The sequence below is a fragment of the Argiope bruennichi genome, chromosome 11 (assembly GCF_947563725.1).
Source record: "Argiope bruennichi chromosome 11, qqArgBrue1.1, whole genome shotgun sequence".
NCBI classification, from domain to species: Eukaryota; Metazoa; Arthropoda; class Arachnida; order Araneae; family Araneidae; genus Argiope; species Argiope bruennichi.
The window spans coordinates 30,877,062-30,901,055 of NC_079161.1; the positions used below are offsets into that span (position 1 = coordinate 30,877,062).

A 23,994-nucleotide genomic window follows, 5' to 3' on the forward strand; every position below is an offset into this window, starting at 1 on the left:
TCTTAAAGTAGAACAAGGATATGTTTTGCAGTGAAATTATAAAAGAAAATTAAAAAGCGCAACGAAAGCAGCAGAAGAAATAAGCCTTTTCCCTGCAAGGGGAGTTGGAAGATGATCGCTTAAGCTGCCACTAGGGGTCGCTGCGATCGCTTGAAACAGTCGCAATGGCGATATCCGTATGTTTCTGCTTTTTGTAATATAATCCCACCGAAGCGGGATTCCAAAAATTGGATGAGGCTCATTAAATTGTTCCTCTCCACGGTAATCTTTAGTAAAAGGCGAAAGATTAGCACGATATTGAAGAGAAACCAGAGCATACAAACAGAGAGTTTTCCAAATTCTATATACACTTGTAAATAATTTTAATAGTGGTACTTTTTCTGCACATGGAATGGAGGTTTAGTTTCATCCTTAAAATATTTTGGTCTAGAGAATCTCTTTGTGTTAAAAATAAAATTTTGTAAAGTCCTGTGGATATTTATCTTTTTGCGGAGTAGAGGGTTCATAATCAATGCACTAACAGATCAGTGAATTGTTTTTAAAGCTTCTCATTAAAATTATGTCTTAAAGTGGGGTGCAATGTAGCAGGCTTGCACCCTGGTTAACACTAAATCTGTTATGGCTTTGCCTCTTTCCTTGTTGGAAAGCTAGATATCTAATGGCCAAACTTCTGGACATTTATTAATAAACAAATAAATGTCTTAAAATTAAGAGCATCAAATGTCTGAATATTTACAAAGTGAAGTCTTACTTCACCTCAAATCGATTACCAAGAGATTCTAGTGCAATAAAAGCGAGCTACAGTCACATAAATAAGGCATTTAATTTCTTGTCGGAATCTATAAACTGTATCCATCAAGTATTAGTGCGATTTGCATAAACGAAAAGAATTTTCGTAAGTAGCTAATAGAAAAAAATTGAAATCCGACGATATGAAATACGTATTGAAAGCTTCTGATCTTGTTGTTAATATTGGGAACCACTCAGATCGAGTTCCTTCCATCTCCCAGCAGCAATGGCCAGAGAGTGCGATCATCAACGGCTGCTCGACACTCCGAAGAGCACCAAAGAGCCACTTTCACGCTCAGGAAGAAACCCCATCTCACATCATCGTGGTTGGGTTTTCTGCGAGGTTCGGTGAGTGAACCTCTAATCATACTATAGAAATGATCCTATGAAGTATGATCTTAGTTACAATCAGAAGAGAAAAAATTCTTATAGCAACCATCTCCTATTTTTAAAGTGGTAGCTAATTTGGTGTAAATGGATTTACAATGGTATTATTATTTCTTTTTCTTTTTGCTTTACAAAGTGTTGCAAATCAAAGAAATGGTTTTTTAAAAACTAAATCAAAAGTTTTTTTTTTTTTTTCAATAGGAAAAGAGAATGTGCTATATAAATATTTATGCTTTAACATATTTCTATCATATGGAGTGAAGCCAAGATTTCTTAATCCCTTCATAGAGCCATCCGATGACTCATTAGAGTAGATGGCAGACTTGCGCATTCTAATTTAAATTTTAATCAGTAACATCCAATTGTTCTGCCAGGGGGAAATAAATTAGTTACACTTATTTTTCAGTATTATCGAAAACGAAACTGTCATGTAGGCCCTCAAACCCTTCTAAATACTCTTCGTTTAAAATATTGGCCAATTGGTGGCAGAAATGCTGCGCGCAAAGTCGTTCACGAATGTGTTAAATGCTTCCGAAACAAGCTCGTTATCGCGAATCAAATTATGGGAGACCTTCCAGCAGATAGAGTTACACCTAGTTCAGCATTTTTAAATGTAAGGATAGATTTATGCGAGCCGTTCGAAATTAAATTTAAGGAGCAAAGAAAAGGTACTCTTCAGAAAATATATGTTGCTTTATTTGTATGTATCGCAACCAAAGCTGGACACATAGAGTTTGTCCCGGATTTAACTATGAAGCTCTAATCGCAACGCTATTAAGAATTTTTTCGCGGCGTGGCAAAAGCTCCACAATTTTTAGCGATAATGCTACTAACTTTGTAGGTGCTTCTGCAGAGATTGAATGCATATACAAATTAATGATAGGTAGCGAAGACGTTTCGAATATGCTTTCCTCCGAAGGTATCAGATGGAAATTTTTGCCCCCTAGGACTCCCAATTTCGGCGGTCTTTGGGAGGCTGGCGTGAAGGCTTTTTAATATCATTTTAGGAGAATGGTAGGTCCTGCAAGACTAACGCTCGAAGAGTTTTTAACAGTAATTACTCAGATTGAGAGCATCCTCAATTTGCGACCCCTCTCTCCTCTATCAACTGATTCTGACAAAATGCAAGTATTAGCTCCAGGCTATTTCCTCGCAGGAAAACATATCAATTCTGTCCCAGAACCTAACTTCATCGACAAAAAAGACAGTCTTCTCAATCGATGGCAACGAATTCAAAAGTTAGTGCAAACTGTTTGGAGACATTGGCAAAACAGTTATATGAGCCATTTACAACAGCGCTCAAAGTGGCTGCTTAAAAAACAAAATTTAACTCCTGGCATGCTACGTTCTAATAAAGGACATTCAACTTCCAACTTACCAATGGCCTTTAGGTCGAATCATTAAAGTAATTTCAGGCTCAGATGGTGATGTCAGAGTAGCAGATATACGCACTGCAAAAGGAAATTTTAGAAGACCTACTTCTAAAATTTGCATTTTACCTATTGTAGATAATTTTCATTTGAATTGAAACGTTCATTTGTATTTGTTTAATTACGCTAATTGTATTTATTATGCAAATTATTATTATGTTATTTGTTTGTTTTTTACTCTTATGTGTCAAAATTAGTGATGTAACTTTATATACAATTTTTTTTTATATTGAAACATATGCATATTTCAACGCCAGGCGGGTTGTTCCGTACTTGTAAAATCACGCCTTTAGCGCACTTTGTAACTACGCCAACCTGGCAACCATGTAATATCTCAGAACAGTTCTAAAATTGTCTCGTTAAGCACGCATAAAATTAAACGCATTTTTACAGTCCGCTTATGCTTTTCATTCACCAACGCAATTTCGTACAATATGCTAATAGCCAAAGTATAAAATGCTTTATTTATTTTTTTGCGCCCTTTCATTATAAACTAAGAGAAATCGTAAGCAATAGAAATTGAACAATTAAGAAAATGTAAAATTTTGCATGCATTCAAATCAGCACAAAGGTTTGTAATCAATAATTTTTCTAATAGAAGTCTTACAGTAAGCTTAGCATGCTGATAACCACAATTTCAAATAAGTTCATATTTCAGCACCGTTTCGCTACGTTTACCGTTCTGCAAGTTAAATTACGAGAATTCGGAAGGGATCTCAAACAATTAAGAAAATACAAATTCTTGCATGGATTTAAAACATCAGTCTTGGAAAGGCTTTTAATCGCAATTTTTTTATTTTATTTCGAGGAGTGTTGAATAACAATGTTTTAAGAGTCTCATTTAAACCGCAACACTTCTTTTCAAAAATTGCGCCTACTTTTTCTTCTTAAAGTAGAACAAGGATATGTTTTGCAGTGAAATTATAAAAGAAAATTAAAAAGCGCAACGAAAGCAGCAGAAGAAATAAGCCTTTTCCCTGCAAGGGGAGTTGGAAGATGATCGCTTAAGCTGCCACTAGGGGTCGCTGCGATCGCTTGAAACAGTCGCAATGGCGATATCCGTATGTTTCTGCTTTTTGTAATATAATCCCACCGAAGCGGGATTCCAAAAATTGGATGAGGCTCATTAAATTGTTCCTCTCCATGGTAATCTTTAGTAAAAGGCGAAAGATTAGCACGATATTGAAGAGAAACCAGAGCATACAAACAGAGAGTTTTCCAAATTCTATATACACTTGTAAATAATTTTAATAGTGGTACTTTTTCTGCACATGGAATGGAGGTTTAGTTTCATCCTTAAAATATTTTGGTCTAGAGAATCTCTTTGTGTTAAAAATAAAATTTTGTAAAGTCCTGTGGATATTTATCTTTTTGCGGAGTAGAGGGTTCATAATCAATGCACTAACAGATCAGTGAATTGTTTTTAAAGCTTCTCATTAAAATTATGTCTTAAAGTGGGGTGCAATGTAGCAGGCTTGCACCCTGGTTAACACTAAATCTGTTATGGCTTTGCCTCTTTCCTTGTTGGAAAGCTAGATATCTAATGGCCAAACTTCTGGACATTTATTAATAAACAAATAAATGTCTTAAAATTAAGAGCATCAAATGTCTGAATATTTACAAAGTGAAGTCTTACTTCACCTCAAATCGATTACCAAGAGATTCTAGTGCAATAAAAGCGAGCTACAGTCACATAAATAAGGCATTTAATTTCTTGTCGGAATCTATAAACTGTATCCATCAAGTATTAGTGCGATTTGCATAAACGAAAAGAATTTTCGTAAGTAGCTAATAGAAAAAAATTGAAATCCGACGATATGAAATACGTATTGAAAGCTTCTGATCTTGTTGTTAATATTGGGAACCACTCAAATCGAGTTCCTTCCATCTCCCAGCCGCAATGGCCAGAGAGTGCGATCATCAACGGCTGCTCGACACTCCGAAGAGCACCAAAGAGCCACTTTCACGCTCAGGAAGAAACCCCATCTCACATCATCGTGGTTGGGTTTTCTGCGAGGTTCGGTGAGTGAACCTCTAATCATACTATAGAAATGATCCTATGAAGTATGATCTTAGTTACAATCAGAAGAGAAAAAATTCTTATAGCAACCATCTCCTATTTTTAAAGTGGTAGCTAATTTGGTGTAAATGGATTTACAATGGTATTATTATTTCTTTTTCTTTTTGCTTTACAAAGTGTTGCAAATCAAAGAAATGGTTTTTTAAAAACTAAATCAAAAGTTTTTTTTTTTTTTTTCAATAGGAAAAGAGAATGTACTATATAAATATTTATGCTTTAACATATTTCTATCATATGGAGTGAAGCCAAGATTTCTTAATCCCTTCATAGAGCCATCCGATGACTCATTAGAGTAGATGGCAGACTTGCGCATTCTAATTTAAATTTTAATCAGTAACATCCAATTGTTCTGCCAGGGGAAAATAAATTAGTTACACTTATTTTTCAGTATTATCGAAAACGAAACTGTCATGTAGGCCCTCAAACCCTTCTAAATACTCTTCGTTTAAAATATTGGCCAATTGGTGGCAGAAATGCTGCGCGCAAAGTCGTTCACGAATGTGTTAAATGCTTCCGAAACAAGCTCGTTATCGCGAATCAAATTATGGGAGACCTTCCAGCAGATAGAGTTACACCTAGTTCAGCATTTTTAAATGTAAGGATAGATTTATGCGAGCCGTTCGAAATTAAATTTAAGGAGCAAAGAAAAGGTACTCTTCAGAAAATATATGTTGCTTTATTTGTATGTATCGCAACCAAAGCTGGACACATAGAGTTTGTCACGGATTTAACTATGAAGCTCTAATCGCAACGCTATTAAGAATTTTTTCGCGGCGTGGCAAAAGCTCCACAATTTTTAGCGATAATGCTACTAACTTTGTAGGTGCTTCTGCAGAGATTGAATGCATATACAAATTAATGATAGGTAGCGAAGACGTTTCGAATATGCTTTCCTCCGAAGGTATCAGATGGAAATTTTTGCCCCCTAGGACTCCCAATTTCGGCGGTCTTTGGGAGGCTGGCGTGAAGGCTTTTTAATATCATTTTAGGAGAATGGTAGGTCCTGCAAGACTAACGCTCGAAGAGTTTTTAACAGTAATTACTCAGATTGAGAGCATCCTCAATTTGCGACCCCTCTCTCCTCTATCAACTGATTCTGACAAAATGCAAGTATTAGCTCCAGGCTATTTCCTCGCAGGAAAACATATCAATTCTGTCCCAGAACCTAACTTCATCGACAAAAAAGACAGTCTTCTCAATCGATGGCAACGAATTCAAAAGTTAGTGCAAACTGTTTGGAGACATTGGCAAAACAGTTATATGAGCCATTTACAACAGCGCTCAAAGTGGCTGCTTAAAAAACAAAATTTAACTCCTGGCATGCTACGTTCTAATAAAGGACATTCAACTTCCAACTTACCAATGGCCTTTAGGTCGAATCATTAAAGTAATTTCAGGCTCAGATGGTGATGTCAGAGTAGCAGATATACGCACTGCAAAAGGAAATTTTAGAAGACCTACTTCTAAAATTTGCATTTTACCTATTGTAGATAATTTTCATTTGAATTGAAACGTTCATTTGTATTTGTTTAATTACGCTAATTGTATTTATTATGCAAATTATTATTATGTTATTTGTTTGTTTTTTACTCTTATGTGTCAAAATTAGTGATGTAACTTTATATACAATTTTTTTTTATATTGAAACATATGCATATTTCAACGCCAGGCGGGTTGTTCCGTACTTGTAAAATCACGCCTTTAGCGCACTTTGTAACTACGCCAACCTGGCAACCATGTAATATCTCAGAACAGTTCTAAAATTGTCTCGTTAAGCACGCATAAAATTAAACGCATTTTTACAGTCCGCTTATGCTTTTCATTCACCAACGCAATTTCGTACAATATGCTAATAGCCAAAGTATAAAATGCTTTATTTATTTTTTTGCGCCCTTTCATTATAAACTAAGAGAAATCGTAAGCAATAGAAATTGAACAATTAAGAAAATGTAAAATTTTGCATGCATTCAAATCAGCACAAAGGTTTGTAATCAATAATTTTTCTAATAGAAGTCTTACAGTAAGCTTAGCATGCTGATAACCACAATTTCAAATAAGTTCATATTTCAGCACCGTTTCGCTACGTTTACCGTTCTGCAAGTTAAATTACGAGAATTCGGAAGGGATCTCAAACAATTAAGAAAATACAAATTCTTGCATGGATTTAAAACATCAGTCTTGGAAAGGCTTTTAATCGCAATTTTTTTATTTTATTTCGAGGAGTGTTGAATAACAATGTTTTAAGAGTCTCATTTAAACCGCAACACTTCTTTTCAAAAATTGCGCCTACTTTTTCTTCTTAAAGTAGAACAAGGATATGTTTTGCAGTGAAATTATAAAAGAAAATTAAAAAGCGCAACGAAAGCAGCAGAAGAAATAAGCCTTTTCCCTGCAAGGGGAGTTGGAAGATGATCGCTTAAGCTGCCACTAGGGGTCGCTGCGATCGCTTGAAACAGTCGCAATGGCGATATCCGTATGTTTCTGCTTTTTGTAATATAATCCCACCGAAGCGGGATTCCAAAAATTGGATGAGGCTCATTAAATTGTTCCTCTCCACGGTAATCTTTAGTAAAAGGCGAAAGATTAGCACGATATTGAAGAGAAACCAGAGCATACAAACAGAGAGTTTTCCAAATTCTATATACACTTGTAAATAATTTTAATAGTGGTACTTTTTCTGCACATGGAATGGAGGTTTAGTTTCATCCTTAAAATATTTTGGTCTAGAGAATCTCTTTGTGTTAAAAATAAAATTTTGTAAAGTCCTGTGGATATTTATCTTTTTGCGGAGTAGAGGGTTCATAATCAATGCACTAACAGATCAGTGAATTGTTTTTAAAGCTTCTCATTAAAATTATGTCTTAAAGTGGGGTGCAATGTAGCAGGCTTGCACCCTGGTTAACACTAAATCTGTTATGGCTTTGCCTCTTTCCTTGTTGGAAAGCTAGATATCTAATGGCCAAACTTCTGGACATTTATTAATAAACAAATAAATGTCTTAAAATTAAGAGCATCAAATGTCTGAATATTTACAAAGTGAAGTCTTACTTCACCTCAAATCGATTACCAAGAGATTCTAGTGCAATAAAAGCGAGCTACAGTCACATAAATAAGGCATTTAATTTCTTGTCGGAATCTATAAACTGTATCCATCAAGTATTAGTGCGATTTGCATAAACGAAAAGAATTTTCGTAAGTAATTAATAGAAAAAAATTGAAATCCGACGATATGAAATACGTATTGAAAGCTTCTGATCTTGTTGTTAATATTGGGAACCACTCAGATCGAGTTCCTTCCATCTCCCAGCCGCAATGGCCAGAGAGTGCGATCATCAACGGCTGCTCGACACTCCGAAGAGCACCAAAGAGCCACTTTCACGCTCAGGAAGAAACCCCATCTCACATCATCGTGGTTGGGTTTTCTGCGAGGTTCGGTGAGTGAACCTCTAATCATACTATAGAAATGATCCTATGAAGTATGATCTTAGTTACAATCAGAAGAGAAAAAATTCTTATAGCAACCATCTCCTATTTTTAAAGTGGTAGCTAATTTGGTGTAAATGGATTTACAATGGTATTATTATTTCTTTTTCTTTTTGCTTTACAAAGTGTTGCAAATCAAAGAAATGGTTTTTTAAAAACTAAATCAAAAGTTTTTTTTTTTTTTCAATAGGAAAAGAGAATGTGCTATATAAATATTTATGCTTTAACATATTTCTATCATATGGAGTGAAGCCAAGATTTCTTAATCCCTTCATAGAGCCATCCGATGACTCATTAGAGTAGATGGCAGACTTGCGCATTCTAATTTAAATTTTAATCAGTAACATCCAATTGTTCTGCCAGGGGGAAATAAATTAGTTACACTTATTTTTCAGTATTATCGAAAACGAAACTGTCATGTAGGCCCTCAAACCCTTCTAAATACTCTTCGTTTAAAATATTGGCCAATTGGTGGCAGAAATGCTGCGCGCAAAGTCGTTCACGAATGTGTTAAATGCTTCCGAAACAAGCTCGTTATCGCGAATCAAATTATGGGAGACCTTCCAGCAGATAGAGTTACACCTAGTTCAGCATTTTTAAATGTAAGGATAGATTTATGCGAGCCGTTCGAAATTAAATTTAAGGAGCAAAGAAAAGGTACTCTTCAGAAAATATATGTTGCTTTATTTGTATGTATCGCAACCAAAGCTGGACACATAGAGTTTGTCACGGATTTAACTATGAAGCTCTAATCGCAACGCTATTAAGAATTTTTTCGCGGCGTGGCAAAAGCTCCACAATTTTTAGCGATAATGCTACTAACTTTGTAGGTGCTTCTGCAGAGATTGAATGCATATACAAATTAATGATAGGTAGCGAAGACGTTTCGAATATGCTTTCCTCCGAAGGTATCAGATGGAAATTTTTGCCCCCTAGGACTCCCAATTTCGGCGGTCTTTGGGAGGCTGGCGTGAAGGCTTTTTAATATCATTTTAGGAGAATGGTAGGTCCTGCAAGACTAACGCTCGAAGAGTTTTTAACAGTAATTACTCAGATTGAGAGCATCCTCAATTTGCGACCCCTCTCTCCTCTATCAACTGATTCTGACAAAATGCAAGTATTAGCTCCAGGCTATTTCCTCGCAGGAAAACATATCAATTCTGTCCCAGAACCTAACTTCATCGACAAAAAAGACAGTCTTCTCAATCGATGGCAACGAATTCAAAAGTTAGTGCAAACTGTTTGGAGACATTGGCAAAACAGTTATATGAGCCATTTACAACAGCGCTCAAAGTGGCTGCTTAAAAAACAAAATTTAACTCCTGGCATGCTACGTTCTAATAAAGGACATTCAACTTCCAACTTACCAATGGCCTTTAGGTCGAATCATTAAAGTAATTTCAGGCTCAGATGGTGATGTCAGAGTAGCAGATATACGCACTGCAAAAGGAAATTTTAGAAGACCTACTTCTAAAATTTGCATTTTACCTATTGTAGATAATTTTCATTTGAATTGAAACGTTCATTTGTATTTGTTTAATTACGCTAATTGTATTTATTATGCAAATTATTATTATGTTATTTGTTTGTTTTTTACTCTTATGTGTCAAAATTAGTGATGTAACTTTATATACAATTTTTTTTTATATTGAAACATATGCATATTTCAACGCCAGGCGGGTTGTTCCGTACTTGTAAAATCACGCCTTTAGCGCACTTTGTAACTACGCCAACCTGGCAACCATGTAATATCTCAGAACAGTTCTAAAATTGTCTCGTTAAGCACGCATAAAATTAAACGCATTTTTACAGTCCGCTTATGCTTTTCATTCACCAACGCAATTTCGTACAATATGCTAATAGCCAAAGTATAAAATGCTTTATTTATTTTTTTGCGCCCTTTCATTATAAACTAAGAGAAATCGTAAGCAATAGAAATTGAACAATTAAGAAAATGTAAAATTTTGCATGCATTCAAATCAGCACAAAGGTTTGTAATCAATAATTTTTCTAATAGAAGTCTTACAGTAAGCTTAGCATGCTGATAACCACAATTTCAAATAAGTTCATATTTCAGCACCGTTTCGCTACGTTTACCGTTCTGCAAGTTAAATTACGAGAATTCGGAAGGGATCTCAAACAATTAAGAAAATACAAATTCTTGCATGGATTTAAAACATCAGTCTTGGAAAGGCTTTTAATCGCAATTTTTTTATTTTATTTCGAGGAGTGTTGAATAACAATGTTTTAAGAGTCTCATTTAAACCGCAACACTTCTTTTCAAAAATTGCGCCTACCTTTTCTTCTTAAAGTAGAACAAGGATATGTTTTGCAGTGAAATTATAAAAGAAAATTAAAAAGCGCAACGAAAGCAGCAGAAGAAATAAGCCTTTTCCCTGCAAGGGGAGTTGGAAGATGATCGCTTAAGCTGCCACTAGGTGTCGCTGCGATCGCTTGAAACAGTCGCAATGGCGATATCCGTATGTTTCTGCTTTTTGTAATATAATCCCACCGAAGCGGGATTCCAAAAATTGGACGAGGCTCATTAAATTGTTCCTCTCCACGGTAATCTTTAGTAAAAGGCGAAAGATTAGCACGATATTGAAGAGAAACCAGAGCATACAAACAGAGAGTTTTCCAAATTCTATATACACTTGTAAATAATTTTAATAGTGGTACTTTTTCTGCACATGGAATGGAGGTTTAGTTTCATCCTTAAAATATTTTGGTCTAGAGAATCTCTTTGTGTTAAAAATAAAATTTTGTAAAGTCCTGTGGATATTTATCTTTTTGCGGAGTAGAGGGTTCATAATCAATGCACTAACAGATCAGTGAATTGTTTTTAAAGCTTCTCATTAAAATTATGTCTTAAAGTGGGGTGCAATGTAGCAGGCTTGCACCCTGGTTAACACTAAATCTGTTATGGCTTTGCCTCTTTCCTTGTTGGAAAGCTAGATATCTAATGGCCAAACTTCTGGACATTTATTAATAAACAAATAAATGTCTTAAAATTAAGAGCATCAAATGTCTGAATATTTACAAAGTGAAGTCTTACTTCACCTCAAATCGATTACCAACAGATTCTAGTGCAATAAAAGCGAGCTACAGTCACATAAATAAGGCATTTAATTTCTTGTCGGAATCTATAAACTGTATCCATCAAGTATTAGTGCGATTTGCATAAACGAAAAGAATTTTCGTAAGTAGCTAATAGAAAAAAATTGAAATCCGACGATATGAAATACGTATTGAAAGCTTCTGATCTTGTTGTTAATATTGGGAACCACTCAGATCGAGTTCCTTCCATCTCCCAGCCGCAATGGCCAGAGAGTGCGATCATCAACGGCTGCTCGACACTCCGAAGAGCACCAAAGAGCCACTTTCACGCTCAGGAAGAAACCCCATCTCACATCATCGTGGTTGGGTTTTCTGCAAGGTTCGGTGAGTGAACCTCTAATCATACTATAGAAATGATCCTATGAAGTATGATCTTAGTTACAATCAGAAGAGAAAAAATTCTTATAGCAACCATCTCCTATTTTTAAAGTGGTAGCTAATTTGGTGTAAATGGATTTACAATGGTATTATTATTTCTTTTTCTTTTTGCTTTACAAAGTGTTGCAAATCAAAGAAATGGTTTTTTAAAAACTAAATCAAAAGTTTTTTTTTTTTCAATAGGAAAAGAGAATGTGCTATATAAATATTTATGCTTTAACATATTTCTATCATATGGAGTGAAGCCAAGATTTCTTAATCCCTTCATAGAGCCATCCGATGACTCATTAGAGTAGATGGCAGACTTGCGCATTCTAATTTAAATTTTAATCAGTAACATCCAATTGTTCTGCCAGGGGGAAATAAATTAGTTACACTTATTTTTCAGTATTATCGAAAACGAAACTGTCATGTAGGCCCTCAAACCCTTCTAAATACTCTTCGTTTAAAATATTGGCCAATTGGTGGCAGAAATGCTGCGCGCAAAGTCGTTCACGAATGTGTTAAATGCTTCCGAAACAAGCTCGTTATCGCGAATCAAATTATGGGAGACCTTCCAGCAGATAGAGTTACACCTAGTTCAGCATTTTTAAATGTAAGGATAGATTTATGCGAGCCGTTCGAAATTAAATTTAAGGAGCAAAGAAAAGGTACTCTTCAGAAAATATATGTTGCTTTATTTGTATGTATCGCAACCAAAGCTGGACACATAGAGTTTGTCCCGGATTTAACTATGAAGCTCTAATCGCAACGCTATTAAGAATTTTTTCGCGGCGTGGCAAAAGCTCCACAATTTTTAGCGATAATGCTACTAACTTTGTAGGTGCTTCTGCAGAGATTGAATGCATATACAAATTAATGATAGGTAGCGAAGACGTTTCGAATATGCTTTCCTCCGAAGGTATCAGATGGAAATTTTTGCCCCCTAGGACTCCCAATTTCGGCGGTCTTTGGGAGGCTGGCGTGAAGGCTTTTTAATATCATTTTAGGAGAATGGTAGGTCCTGCAAGACTAACGCTCGAAGAGTTTTTAACAGTAATTACTCAGATTGAGAGCATCCTCAATTTGCGACCCCTCTCTCCTCTATCAACTGATTCTGACAAAATGCAAGTATTAGCTCCAGGCTATTTCCTCGCAGGAAAACATATCAATTCTGTCCCAGAACCTAACTTCATCGACAAAAAAGACAGTCTTCTCAATCGATGGCAACGAATTCAAAAGTTAGTGCAAACTGTTTGGAGACATTGGCAAAACAGTTATATGAGCCATTTACAACAGCGCTCAAAGTGGCTGCTTAAAAAACAAAATTTAACTCCTGGCATGCTACGTTCTAATAAAGGACATTCAACTTCCAACTTACCAATGGCCTTTAGGTCGAATCATTAAAGTAATTTCAGGCTCAGATGGTGATGTCAGAGTAGCAGATATACGCACTGCAAAAGGAAATTTTAGAAGACCTACTTCTAAAATTTGCATTTTACCTATTGTAGATAATTTTCATTTGAATTGAAACGTTCATTTGTATTTGTTTAATTACGCTAATTGTATTTATTATGCAAATTATTATTATGTTATTTGTTTGTTTTTTACTCTTATGTGTCAAAATTAGTGATGTAACTTTATATACAATTTTTTTTTATATTGAAACATATGCATATTTCAACGCCAGGCGGGTTGTTCCGTACTTGTAAAATCACGCCTTTAGCGCACTTTGTAACTACGCCAACCTGGCAACCATGTAATATCTCAGAACAGTTCTAAAATTGTCTCGTTAAGCACGCATAAAATTAAACGCATTTTTACAGTCCGCTTATGCTTTTCATTCACCAACGCAATTTCGTACAATATGCTAATAGCCAAAGTATAAAATGCTTTATTTATTTTTTTGCGCCCTTTCATTATAAACTAAGAGAAATCGTAAGCAATAGAAATTGAACAATTAAGAAAATGTAAAATTTTGCATGCATTCAAATCAGCACAAAGGTTTGTAATCAATAATTTTTCTAATAGAAGTCTTACAGTAAGCTTAGCATGCTGATAACCACAATTTCAAATAAGTTCATATTTCAGCACCGTTTCGCTACGTTTACCGTTCTGCAAGTTAAATTACGAGAATTCGGAAGGGATCTCAAACAATTAAGAAAATACAAATTCTTGCATGGATTTAAAACATCAGTCTTGGAAAGGCTTTTAATCGCAATTTTTTTATTTTATTTCGAGGAGTGTTGAATAACAATGTTTTAAGAGTCTCATTTAAACCGCAACACTTCTTTTCAAAAATTGCGCCTACTTTTTCTTCTTAAAGTAGAACAAGGATATGTTTTGCAGTGAAATTATAAAAGAAAATTAAAAAGCGCAACGAAAGCAGCAGAAGAAATAAGCCTTTTCCCTGCAAGGGGAGTTGGAAGATGATCGCTTAAGCTGCCACTAGGGGTCGCTGCGATCGCTTGAAACAGTCGCAATGGCGATATCCGTATGTTTCTGCTTTTTGTAATATAATCCCACCGAAGCGGGATTCCAAAAATTGGATGAGGCTCATTAAATTGTTCCTCTCCACGGTAATCTTTAGTAAAAGGCGAAAGATTAGCACGATATTGAAGAGAAACCAGAGCATACAAACAGAGAGTTTTCCAAATTCTATATACACTTGTAAATAATTTTAATAGTGGTACTTTTTCTGCACATGGAATGGAGGTTTAGTTTCATCCTTAAAATATTTTGGTCTAGAGAATCTCTTTGTGTTAAAAATAAAATTTTGTAAAGTCCTGTGGATATTTATCTTTTTGCGGAGTAGAGGGTTCATAATCAATGCACTAACAGATCAGTGAATTGTTTTTAAAGCTTCTCATTAAAATTATGTCTTAAAGTGGGGTGCAATGTAGCAGGCTTGCACCCTGGTTAACACTAAATCTGTTATGGCTTTGCCTCTTTCCTTGTTGGAAAGCTAGATATCTAATGGCCAAACTTCTGGACATTTATTAATAAACAAATAAATGTCTTAAAATTAAGAGCATCAAATGTCTGAATATTTACAAAGTGAAGTCTTACTTCACCTCAAATCGATTACCAAGAGATTCTAGTGCAATAAAAGCGAGCTACAGTCACATAAATAAGGCATTTAATTTCTTGTCGGAATCTATAAACTGTATCCATCAAGTATTAGTGCGATTTGCATAAACGAAAAGAATTTTCGTAAGTAGCTAATAGAAAAAAATTGAAATCCGACGATATGAAATACGTATTGAAAGCTTCTGATCTTGTTGTTAATACTGGGAACCACTCAGATCGAGTTCCTTCCATCTCCCAGCCGCAATGGCCAGAGAGTGCGATCATCAACGGCTGCTCGACACTCCGAAGAGCACCAAAGCGCCACTTTCACGCTCAGGAAGAAACCCCATCTCACATCATCGTGGTTGGGTTTTCTGCAAGGTTCGGTGAGTGAACCTCTAATCATACTATAGAAATGATCCTATGAAGTATGATCTTAGTTACAATCAGAAGAGAAAAAATTCTTATAGCAACCATCTCCTATTTTTAAAGTGGTAGCTAATTTGGTGTAAATGGATTTACAATGGTATTATTATTTCTTTTTCTTTTTGCTTTACAAAGTGTTGCAAATCAAAGAAATGGTTTTTTAAAAACTAAATCAAAAGTTTTTTTTTTTTTTCAATAGGAAAAGAGAATGTGCTATATAAATATTTATGCTTTAACATATTTCTATCATATGGAGTGAAGCCAAGATTTCTTAATCCCTTCATAGAGCCATCCGATGACTCATTAGAGTAGATGGCAGACTTGCGCATTCTAATTTAAATTTTAATCAGTAACATCCAATTGTTCTGCCAGGGGGAAATAAATTAGTTACACTTATTTTTCAGTATTATCGAAAACGAAACTGTCATGTAGGCCCTCAAACCCTTCTAAATACTCTTCGTTTAAAATATTGGCCAATTGGTGGCAGAAATGCTGCGCGCAAAGTCGTTCACGAATGTGTTAAATGCTTCCGAAACAAGCTCGTTATCGCGAATCAAATTATGGGAGACCTTCCAGCAGATAGAGTTACACCTAGTTCAGCATTTTTAAATGTAAGGATAGATTTATGCGAGCCGTTCGAAATTAAATTTAAGGAGCAAAGAAAAGGTACTCTTCAGAAAATATATGTTGCTTTATTTGTATGTATCGCAACCAAAGCTGGACACATAGAGTTTGTCCCGGATTTAACTATGAAGCTCTAATCGCAACGCTATTAAGAATTTTTTCGCGGCGTGGCAAAAGCTCCACAATTTTTAGCGATAATGCTACTAACTTTGTAGGTGCTTCTGCAGAGATTGAATGCATATACAAATTAATGATAGGTAGTGAAGACGTTTCGAATATGCTTTCCTCCGAAGGTATCAGATGGAAATTTTTGCCCCCTAGGACTCCCAATTTCGGCGGTGTTTGGGAGGCTGGCGTGAAGGCTTTTTAATATCATTTTAGGAGAATGGTAGGTCCTGCAAGACTAACGCTCGATGAGTTTTTAACAGTAATTACTCAGATTGAGGGCATCCTCAATTTGCGACCCCTCTCTCCTCTATCAACTGATTCTGACAAAATGCAAGTATTAGCTCCAGGTTATTTCCTCGCAGGAAAACATATCAATTCTGTCCCAGAACCTAACTTCATCGACAAAAAAGACAGTCTTCTCAATCGATGGCAACGAATTCAAAAGTTAGTGCAAACTGTTTGGAGACATTGGCAAAACAGTTATATGAGCCATTTACAACAGCGCTCAAAATGGCTGCTTAAAAAACAAAATTTAACTCCTGGCATGCTACGTTCTAATAAAGGACATTCAACTTCCAACTTACCAATGGCCTTTAGGTCGAATCATTAAAGTAATTTCAGGCTCAGATGGTGATGTCAGAGTAGCAGATATACGCACTGCAAAAGGAAATTTTAGAAGACCTACTTCTAAAATTTGCATTTTACCTATTGTAGATAATTTTCATTTGAATTGAAACGTTCATTTGTATTTGTTTAATTACGCTAATTGTATTTATTATGCAAATTATTATTATGTTATTTGTTTGTTTTTTACTCTTATGTGTCAAAATTAGTGATGTAACTTTATATACAATTTTTTTTATATTGAAACATATGCATATTTCAACGCCAGGCGGGTTGTTCCGTACTTGTAAAATCACGCCTTTAGCGCACTTTGTAACTACGCCAACCTGGCAACCATGTAATATCTCAGAACAGTTCTAAAATTGTCTCGTTAAGCACGCATAAAATTAAACGCATTTTTACAGTCCGCTTATGCTTTTCATTCACCAACGCAATTTCGTACAATATGCTAATAGCCAAAGTATAAAATGCTTTATTTATTTTTTTGCGCCCTTTCATTATAAACTAAGAGAAATCGTAAGCAATAGAAATTGAACAATTAAGAAAATGTAAAATTTTGCATGCATTCAAATCAGCACAAAGGTTTGTAATCAATAATTTTTCTAATAGAAGTCTTACAGTAAGCTTAGCATGCTGATAACCACAATTTCAAATAAGTTCATATTTCAGCACCGTTTCGCTACGTTTACCGTTCTGCAAGTTAAATTACGAGAATTCGGAAGGGATCTCAAACAATTAAGAAAATACAAATTCTTGCATGGATTTAAAACATCAGTCTTGGAAAGGCTTTTAATCGCAATTTTTTTATTTTATTTCGAGGAGTGTTGAATAACAATGTTTTAAGAGTCTCATTTAAACCGCAACACTTCTTTTCAAAAATTGCGCCTACTTTTTCTTCTTAAAGTAGAACAAGGATATGTTTTGCAGTGAAATTATAAAAGAAAATTAAAAAGCGCAACGAAAGCAGCAGAAGAAATAAGCCTTTTCCCTGCAAGGGGAGTTGGAAGATGATCGCTTAAGCTGCCACTAGGGGTCGCTGCGATCGCTTGAAACAGTCGCAATGGCGATATCCGTATGTTTCTGCTTTTTGTAATATAATCCCACCGAAGCGGGATTCCAAAAATTGGATGAGGCTCATTAAATTGTTCCTCTCCACGGTAATCTTTAGTAAAAGGCGAAAGATTAGCACGATATTGAAGAGAAACCAGAGCATACAAACAGAGAGTTTTCCAAATTCTATATACACTTGTAAATAATTTTAATAGTGGTACTTTTTCTGCACATGGAATGGAGGTTTAGTTTCATCCTTAAAATATTTTGGTCTAGAGAATCTCTTTGTGTTAAAAATAAAATTTTGTAAAGTCCTGTGGATATTTATCTTTTTGCGGAGTAGAGGGTTCATAATCAATGCACTAACAGATCAGTGAATTGTTTTTAAAGCTTCTCATTAAAATTATGTCTTAAAGTGGGGTGCAATGTAGCAGGCTTGCACCCTGGTTAACACTAAATCTGTTATGGCTTTGCCTCTTTCCTTGTTGGAAAGCTAGATATCTAATGGCCAAACTTCTGGACATTTATTAATAAACAAATAAATGTCTTAAAATTAAGAGCATCAAATGTCTGAATATTTACAAAGTGAAGTCTTACTTCACCTCAAATCGATTACCAAGAGATTCTAGTGCAATAAAAGCGAGCTACAGTCACATAAATAAGGCATTTAATTTCTTGTCGGAATCTATAAACTGTATCCATCAAGTATTAGTGCGATTTGCATAAACGAAAAGAATTTTCGTAAGTAGCTAATAGAAAAAAATTGAAATCCGACGATATGAAATACGTATTGAAAGCTTCTGATCTTGTTGTTAATATTGGGAACCACTCAGATCGAGTTCCTTCCATCTCCCAGCCGCAATGGCCAGAGAGTGCGATCATCAACGGCTGCTCGACACTCCGAAGAGCACCAAAGAGCCACTTTCACGCTCAGGAAGAAACCCCATCTCACATCATCGTGGTTGGGTTTTCTGCGAGGTTCGGTGAGTGAACCTCTAATCATACTATAGAAATGATCCTATGAAGTATGATCTTAGTTACAATCAGAAGAGAAAAAATTCTTATAGCAACCATCTCCTATTTTTAAAGTGGTAGCTAATTTGGTGTAAATGGATTTACAATGGTATTATTATTTCTTTTTCTTTTTGCTTTACAAAGTGTTGCAAATCAAAGAAATGGTTTTTTAAAAACTAAATCAAAAGTTTTTTTTTTTTTTCAATAGGAAAAGAGAATGTGCTATATAAATATTTATGCTTTAACATATTTCTATCATATGGAGTGAAGCCAAGATTTCTTAATCCCTTCATAGAGCCATCCGATGACTCATTAGAGTAGATGGCAGACTTGCGCATTCTAATTTAAATTTTAATCAGTAACATCCAATTGTTCTGCCAGGGGGAAATAAATTAGTTACACTTATTTTTCAGTATTATCGAAAACGAAACTGTCATGTAGGCCCTCAAACCCTTCTAAATACTCTTCGTTTAAAATATTGGCCAATTGGTGGCAGAAATGCTGCGCGCAAAGTCGTTCACGAATGTGTTAAATGCTTCCGAAACAAGCTCGTTATCGCGAATCAAATTATGGGAGACCTTCCAGCAGATAGAGTTACACCTAGTTCAGCATTTTTAAATGTAAGGATAGATTTATGCGAGCCGTTCGAAATTAAATTTAAGGAGCAAAGAAAAGGTACTCTTCAGAAAATATATGTTGCTTTATTTGTATGTATCGCAACGAAAGCTGGACACATAGAGTTTGTCCCGGATTTAACTATGAAGCTCTAATCGCAACGCTATTAAGAATTTTTTCGCGGCGTGGCAAAAGCTCCACAATTTTTAGCGATAATGCTACTAACTTTGTAGGTGCTTCTGCAGAGATTGAATGCATATACAAATTAATGATAGGTAGCGAAGACGTTTCGAATATGCTTTCCTCCGAAGGTATCAGATGGAAATTTTTGCCCCCTAGGACTCCCAATTTCGGCGGTCTTTGGGAGGCTGGCGTGAAGGCTTTTTAATATCATTTTAGGAGAATGGTAGGTCCTGCAAGACTAACGCTCGAAGAGTTTTTAACAGTAATTACTCAGATTGAGAGCATCCTCAATTTGCGACCCCTCTCTCCTCTATCAACTGATTCTGACAAAATGCAAGTATTAGCTCCAGGCTATTTCCTCGCAGGAAAACATATCAATTCTGTCCCAGAACCTAACTTCATCGACAAAAAAGACAGTCTTCTCAATCGATGGCAACGAATTCAAAAGTTAGTGCAAACTGTTTGGAGACATTGGCAAAACAGTTATATGAGCCATTTACAACAGCGCTCAAAGTGGCTGCTTAAAAAACAAAATTTAACTCCTGGCATGCTACGTTCTAATAAAGGACATTCAACTTCCAACTTACCAATGGCCTTTAGGTCGAATCATTAAAGTAATTTCAGGCTCAGATGGTGATGTCAGAGTAGCAGATATACGCACTGCAAAAGGAAATTTTAGAAGACCTACTTCTAAAATTTGCATTTTACCTATTGTAGATAATTTTCATTTGAATTGAAACGTTCATTTGTATTTGTTTAATTACGCTAATTGTATTTATTATGCAAATTATTATTATGTTATTTGTTTGTTTTTTACTCTTATGTGTCAAAATTAGTGATGTAACTTTATATACAATTTTTTTTTATATTGAAACATATGCATATTTCAACGCCAGGCGGGTTGTTCCGTACTTGTAAAATCACGCCTTTAGCGCACTTTGTAACTACGCCAACCTGGCAACCATGTAATATCTCAGAACAGTTCTAAAATTGTCTCGTTAAGCACGCATAAAATTAAACGCATTTTTACAGTCCGCTTATGCTTTTCATTCACCAACGCAATTTCGTACAATATGCTAATAGCCAAAGTATAAAATGCTTTATTTATTTTTTTGCGCCCTTTCATTATAAACTAAGAGAAATCGTAAGCAATAGAAATTGAACAATTAAGAAAATGTAAAATTTTGCATGCATTCAAATCAGCACAAAGGTTTGTAATCAATAATTTTTCTAATAGAAGTCTTACAGTAAGCTTAGCATGCTGATAACCACAATTTCAAATAAGTTCATATTTCAGCACCGTTTCGCTACGTTTACCGTTCTGCAAGTTAAATTACGAGAATTCGGAAGGGATCTCAAACAATTAAGAAAATACAAATTCTTGCATGGATTTAAAACATCAGTCTTGGAAAGGCTTTTAATCGCAATTTTTTTATTTTATTTCGAGGAGTGTTGAATAACAATGTTTTAAGAGTCTCATTTAAACCGCAACACTTCTTTTCAAAAATTGCGCCTACTTTTTCTTCTTAAAGTAGAACAAGGATATGTTTTGCAGTGAAATTATAAAAGAAAATTAAAAAGCGCAACGAAAGCAGCAGAAGAAATAAGCCTTTTCCCTGCAAGGGGAGTTGGAAGATGATCGCTTAAGCTGCCACTAGGGGTCGCTGCGATCGCTTGAAACAGTCGCAATGGCGATATCCGTATGTTTCTGCTTTTTGTAATATAATCCCACCGAAGCGGGATTCCAAAAATTGGATGAGGCTCATTAAATTGTTCCTCTCCACGGTAATCTTTAGTAAAAGGCGAAAGATTAGCACGATATTGAAGAGAAACCAGAGCATACAAACAGAGAGTTTTCCAAATTCTATATACACTTGTAAATAATTTTAATAGTGGTACTTTTTCTGCACATGGAATGGAGGTTTAGTTTCATCCTTAAAATATTTTGGTCTAGAGAATCTCTTTGTGTTAAAAATAAAATTTTGTAAAGTCCTGTGGATATTTATCTTTTTGCGGAGTAGAGGGTTCATAATCAATGCACTAACAGATCAGTGAATTGTTTTTAAAGCTTCTCATTAAAATTATGTCTTAAAGTGGGGTGCAATGTAGCAGGCTTGCACCCTGGTTAACACTAAATCTGTTATGGCTTTGCCTCTTTCCTTGTTGGAAAGCTAGATATCTAATGGCCAAACTTCTGGACATTTATTAATAAACAAATAAATGTCTTAAAATTAAGAGCATCAAATGTCTGAATATTTACAAAGTGAAGTCTTACTTCACCTCAAATCGATTACCAAGAGATTCTAGTGCAATAAAAGCGAGCTACAGTCACATAAATAAGGCATTTAATTTCTTGTCGGAATCTATAAACTGTATCCATCAAGTATTAGTGCGATTTGCATAAACGAAAAGAATTTTCGTAAGTAGCTAATAGAAAAAAATTGAAATCCGACGATATGAAATACGTATTGAAAGCTTCTGATCTTGTTGTTAATATTGGGAACCACTCAGATCGAGTTCCTTCCATCTCCCAGCCGCAATGGCCAGAGAGTGCGATCATCAACGGCTGCTCGACACTCCGAAGAGCACCAAAGAGCCACTTTCACGCTCAGGAAGAAACCCCATCTCACATCATCGTGGTTGGGTTTTCTGCGAGGTTCGGTGAGTGAACCTCTAATCATACTATAGAAATGATCCTATGAAGTATGATCTTAGTTACAATCAGAAGAGAAAAAATTCTTATAGCAACCATCTCCTATTTTTAAAGTGGTAGCTAATTTGGTGTAAATGGATTTACAATGGTATTATTATTTCTTTTTCTTTTTGCTTTACAAAGTGTTGCAAATCAAAGAAATGGTTTTTTAAAAACTAAATCAAAAGTTTTTTTTTTTTTTCAATAGGAAAAGAGAATGTGCTATATAAATATTTATGCTTTAACATATTTCTATCATATGGAGTGAAGCCAAGATTTCTTAATCCCTTCATAGAGCCATCCGATGACTCATTAGAGTAGATGGCAGACTTGCGCATTCTAATTTAAATTTTAATCAGTAACATCCAATTGTTCTGCCAGGGGGAAATAAATTAGTTACACTTATTTTTCAGTATTATCGAAAACGAAACTGTCATGTAGGCCCTCAAACCCTTCTAAATACTCTTCGTTTAAAATATTGGCCAATTGGTGGCAGAAATGCTGCGCGCAAAGTCGTTCACGAATGTGTTAAATGCTTCCGAAACAAGCTCGTTATCGCGAATCAAATTATGGGAGACCTTCCAGCAGATAGAGTTACACCTAGTTCAGCATTTTTAAATGTAAGGATAGATTTATGCGAGCCGTTCGAAATTAAATTTAAGGAGCAAAGAAAAGGTACTCTTCAGAAAATATATGTTGCTTTATTTGTATGTATCGCAACCAAAGCTGGACACATAGAGTTTGTCACGGATTTAACTATGAAGCTCTAATCGCAACGCTATTAAGAATTTTTTCGCGGCGTGGCAAAAGCTCCACAATTTTTAGCGATAATGCTACTAACTTTGTAGGTGCTTCTGCAGAGATTGAATGCATATACAAATTAATAAAAGGTAGCGAAGACGTTTCGAATATGCTTTCCTCCGAAGGTATCAGATGGAAATTTTTGCCCCCTAGGACTCCCAATTTCGGCGGTCTTTGGGAGGCTGGCGTGAAGGCTTTTTAATATCATTTTAGGAGAATGGTAGGTCCTGCAAGACTAACGCTCGAAGAGTTTTTAACAGTAATTACTCAGATTGAGAGCATCCTCAATTTGCGACCCCTCTCTCCTCTATCAACTGATTCTGACAAAATGCAAGTATTAGCTCCAGGCTATTTCCTCGCAGGAAAACATATCAATTCTGTCCCAGAACCTAACTTCATCGACAAAAAAGACAGTCTTCTCAATCGATGGCAACGAATTCAAAAGTTAGTGCAAACTGTTTGGAGACATTGGCAAAACAGTTATATGAGCCATTTACAACAGCGCTCAAAGTGGCTGCTTAAAAAACAAAATTTAACTCCTGGCATGCTACGTTCTAATAAAGGACATTCAACTTCCAACTTACCAATGGCCTTTAGGTCGAATCATTAAAGTAATTTCAGGCTCAGATGGTGATGTCAGAGTAGCAGATATACGCACTGCAAAAGGAAATTTTAGAAGACCTACTTCTAAAATTTGCATTTTACCTATTGTAGATAATTTTCATTTGAATTGAAACGTTCATTTGTATTTGTTTAATTACGCTAATTGTATTTATTATGCAAATTATTATTATGTTATTTGTTTGTTTTTTACTCTTATGTGTCAAAATTAGTGATGTAACTTTATATACAATTTTTTTTTATATTGAAACATATGCATATTTCAACGCCAGGCGGGTTGTTCCGTACTTGTAAAATCACGCCTTTAGCGCACTTTGTAACTACGCCAACCTGGCAACCATGTAATATCTCAGAACAGTTCTAAAATTGTCTCGTTAAGCACGCATAAAATTAAACGCATTTTTACAGTCCGCTTATGCTTTTCATTCACCAACGCAATTTCGTACAATATGCTAATAGCCAAA

The 23,994-nt window shown here is 35.3% G+C and overlaps 14 non-coding genes across 14 annotated transcripts; all 14 read right to left on the reverse strand.

Moving 5' to 3' along the window:
* Positions 1-201: 201 nt before the first annotated feature.
* Positions 202-317, reverse strand: LOC129957890 (U5 spliceosomal RNA). Its single transcript, XR_008782991.1, has one exon. It is a non-coding gene; the product is annotated as a U5 spliceosomal RNA (small nuclear RNA).
* A 661-nt stretch (positions 318-978) lies between these two features.
* Positions 979-1,189, reverse strand: LOC129957850 (small nucleolar RNA U3). The gene has a single exon (XR_008782952.1). It is a non-coding gene; the product is annotated as a small nucleolar RNA U3 (small nucleolar RNA).
* Positions 1,190-3,692: 2,503 nt separating this feature from the next.
* On the reverse strand, positions 3,693-3,808 carry LOC129957913 (U5 spliceosomal RNA). The gene has a single exon (XR_008783014.1). It is a non-coding gene; the product is annotated as a U5 spliceosomal RNA (small nuclear RNA).
* A 661-nt stretch (positions 3,809-4,469) lies between these two features.
* On the reverse strand, positions 4,470-4,680 carry LOC129957849 (small nucleolar RNA U3). Its single transcript, XR_008782951.1, has one exon. It is a non-coding gene; the product is annotated as a small nucleolar RNA U3 (small nucleolar RNA).
* A 2,504-nt stretch (positions 4,681-7,184) lies between these two features.
* LOC129957891 (U5 spliceosomal RNA) lies at positions 7,185-7,300 on the reverse strand. Its single transcript, XR_008782992.1, has one exon. It is a non-coding gene; the product is annotated as a U5 spliceosomal RNA (small nuclear RNA).
* A 661-nt stretch (positions 7,301-7,961) lies between these two features.
* LOC129957829 (small nucleolar RNA U3) lies at positions 7,962-8,172 on the reverse strand. Its single transcript, XR_008782931.1, has one exon. It is a non-coding gene; the product is annotated as a small nucleolar RNA U3 (small nucleolar RNA).
* Positions 8,173-10,674: 2,502 nt separating this feature from the next.
* Positions 10,675-10,790, reverse strand: LOC129957904 (U5 spliceosomal RNA). The gene has a single exon (XR_008783005.1). It is a non-coding gene; the product is annotated as a U5 spliceosomal RNA (small nuclear RNA).
* A 661-nt stretch (positions 10,791-11,451) lies between these two features.
* On the reverse strand, positions 11,452-11,662 carry LOC129957804 (small nucleolar RNA U3). The gene has a single exon (XR_008782907.1). It is a non-coding gene; the product is annotated as a small nucleolar RNA U3 (small nucleolar RNA).
* Positions 11,663-14,162: 2,500 nt separating this feature from the next.
* Positions 14,163-14,278, reverse strand: LOC129957892 (U5 spliceosomal RNA). Its single transcript, XR_008782993.1, has one exon. It is a non-coding gene; the product is annotated as a U5 spliceosomal RNA (small nuclear RNA).
* Positions 14,279-14,939: 661 nt separating this feature from the next.
* LOC129957847 (small nucleolar RNA U3) lies at positions 14,940-15,150 on the reverse strand. Its single transcript, XR_008782949.1, has one exon. It is a non-coding gene; the product is annotated as a small nucleolar RNA U3 (small nucleolar RNA).
* Positions 15,151-17,651: 2,501 nt separating this feature from the next.
* Positions 17,652-17,767, reverse strand: LOC129957893 (U5 spliceosomal RNA). The gene has a single exon (XR_008782994.1). It is a non-coding gene; the product is annotated as a U5 spliceosomal RNA (small nuclear RNA).
* A 661-nt stretch (positions 17,768-18,428) lies between these two features.
* Positions 18,429-18,639, reverse strand: LOC129957831 (small nucleolar RNA U3). Its single transcript, XR_008782933.1, has one exon. It is a non-coding gene; the product is annotated as a small nucleolar RNA U3 (small nucleolar RNA).
* A 2,502-nt stretch (positions 18,640-21,141) lies between these two features.
* Positions 21,142-21,257, reverse strand: LOC129957894 (U5 spliceosomal RNA). The gene has a single exon (XR_008782995.1). It is a non-coding gene; the product is annotated as a U5 spliceosomal RNA (small nuclear RNA).
* Positions 21,258-21,918: 661 nt separating this feature from the next.
* Positions 21,919-22,129, reverse strand: LOC129957832 (small nucleolar RNA U3). Its single transcript, XR_008782934.1, has one exon. It is a non-coding gene; the product is annotated as a small nucleolar RNA U3 (small nucleolar RNA).
* Positions 22,130-23,994: the final 1,865 nt, after the last annotated feature.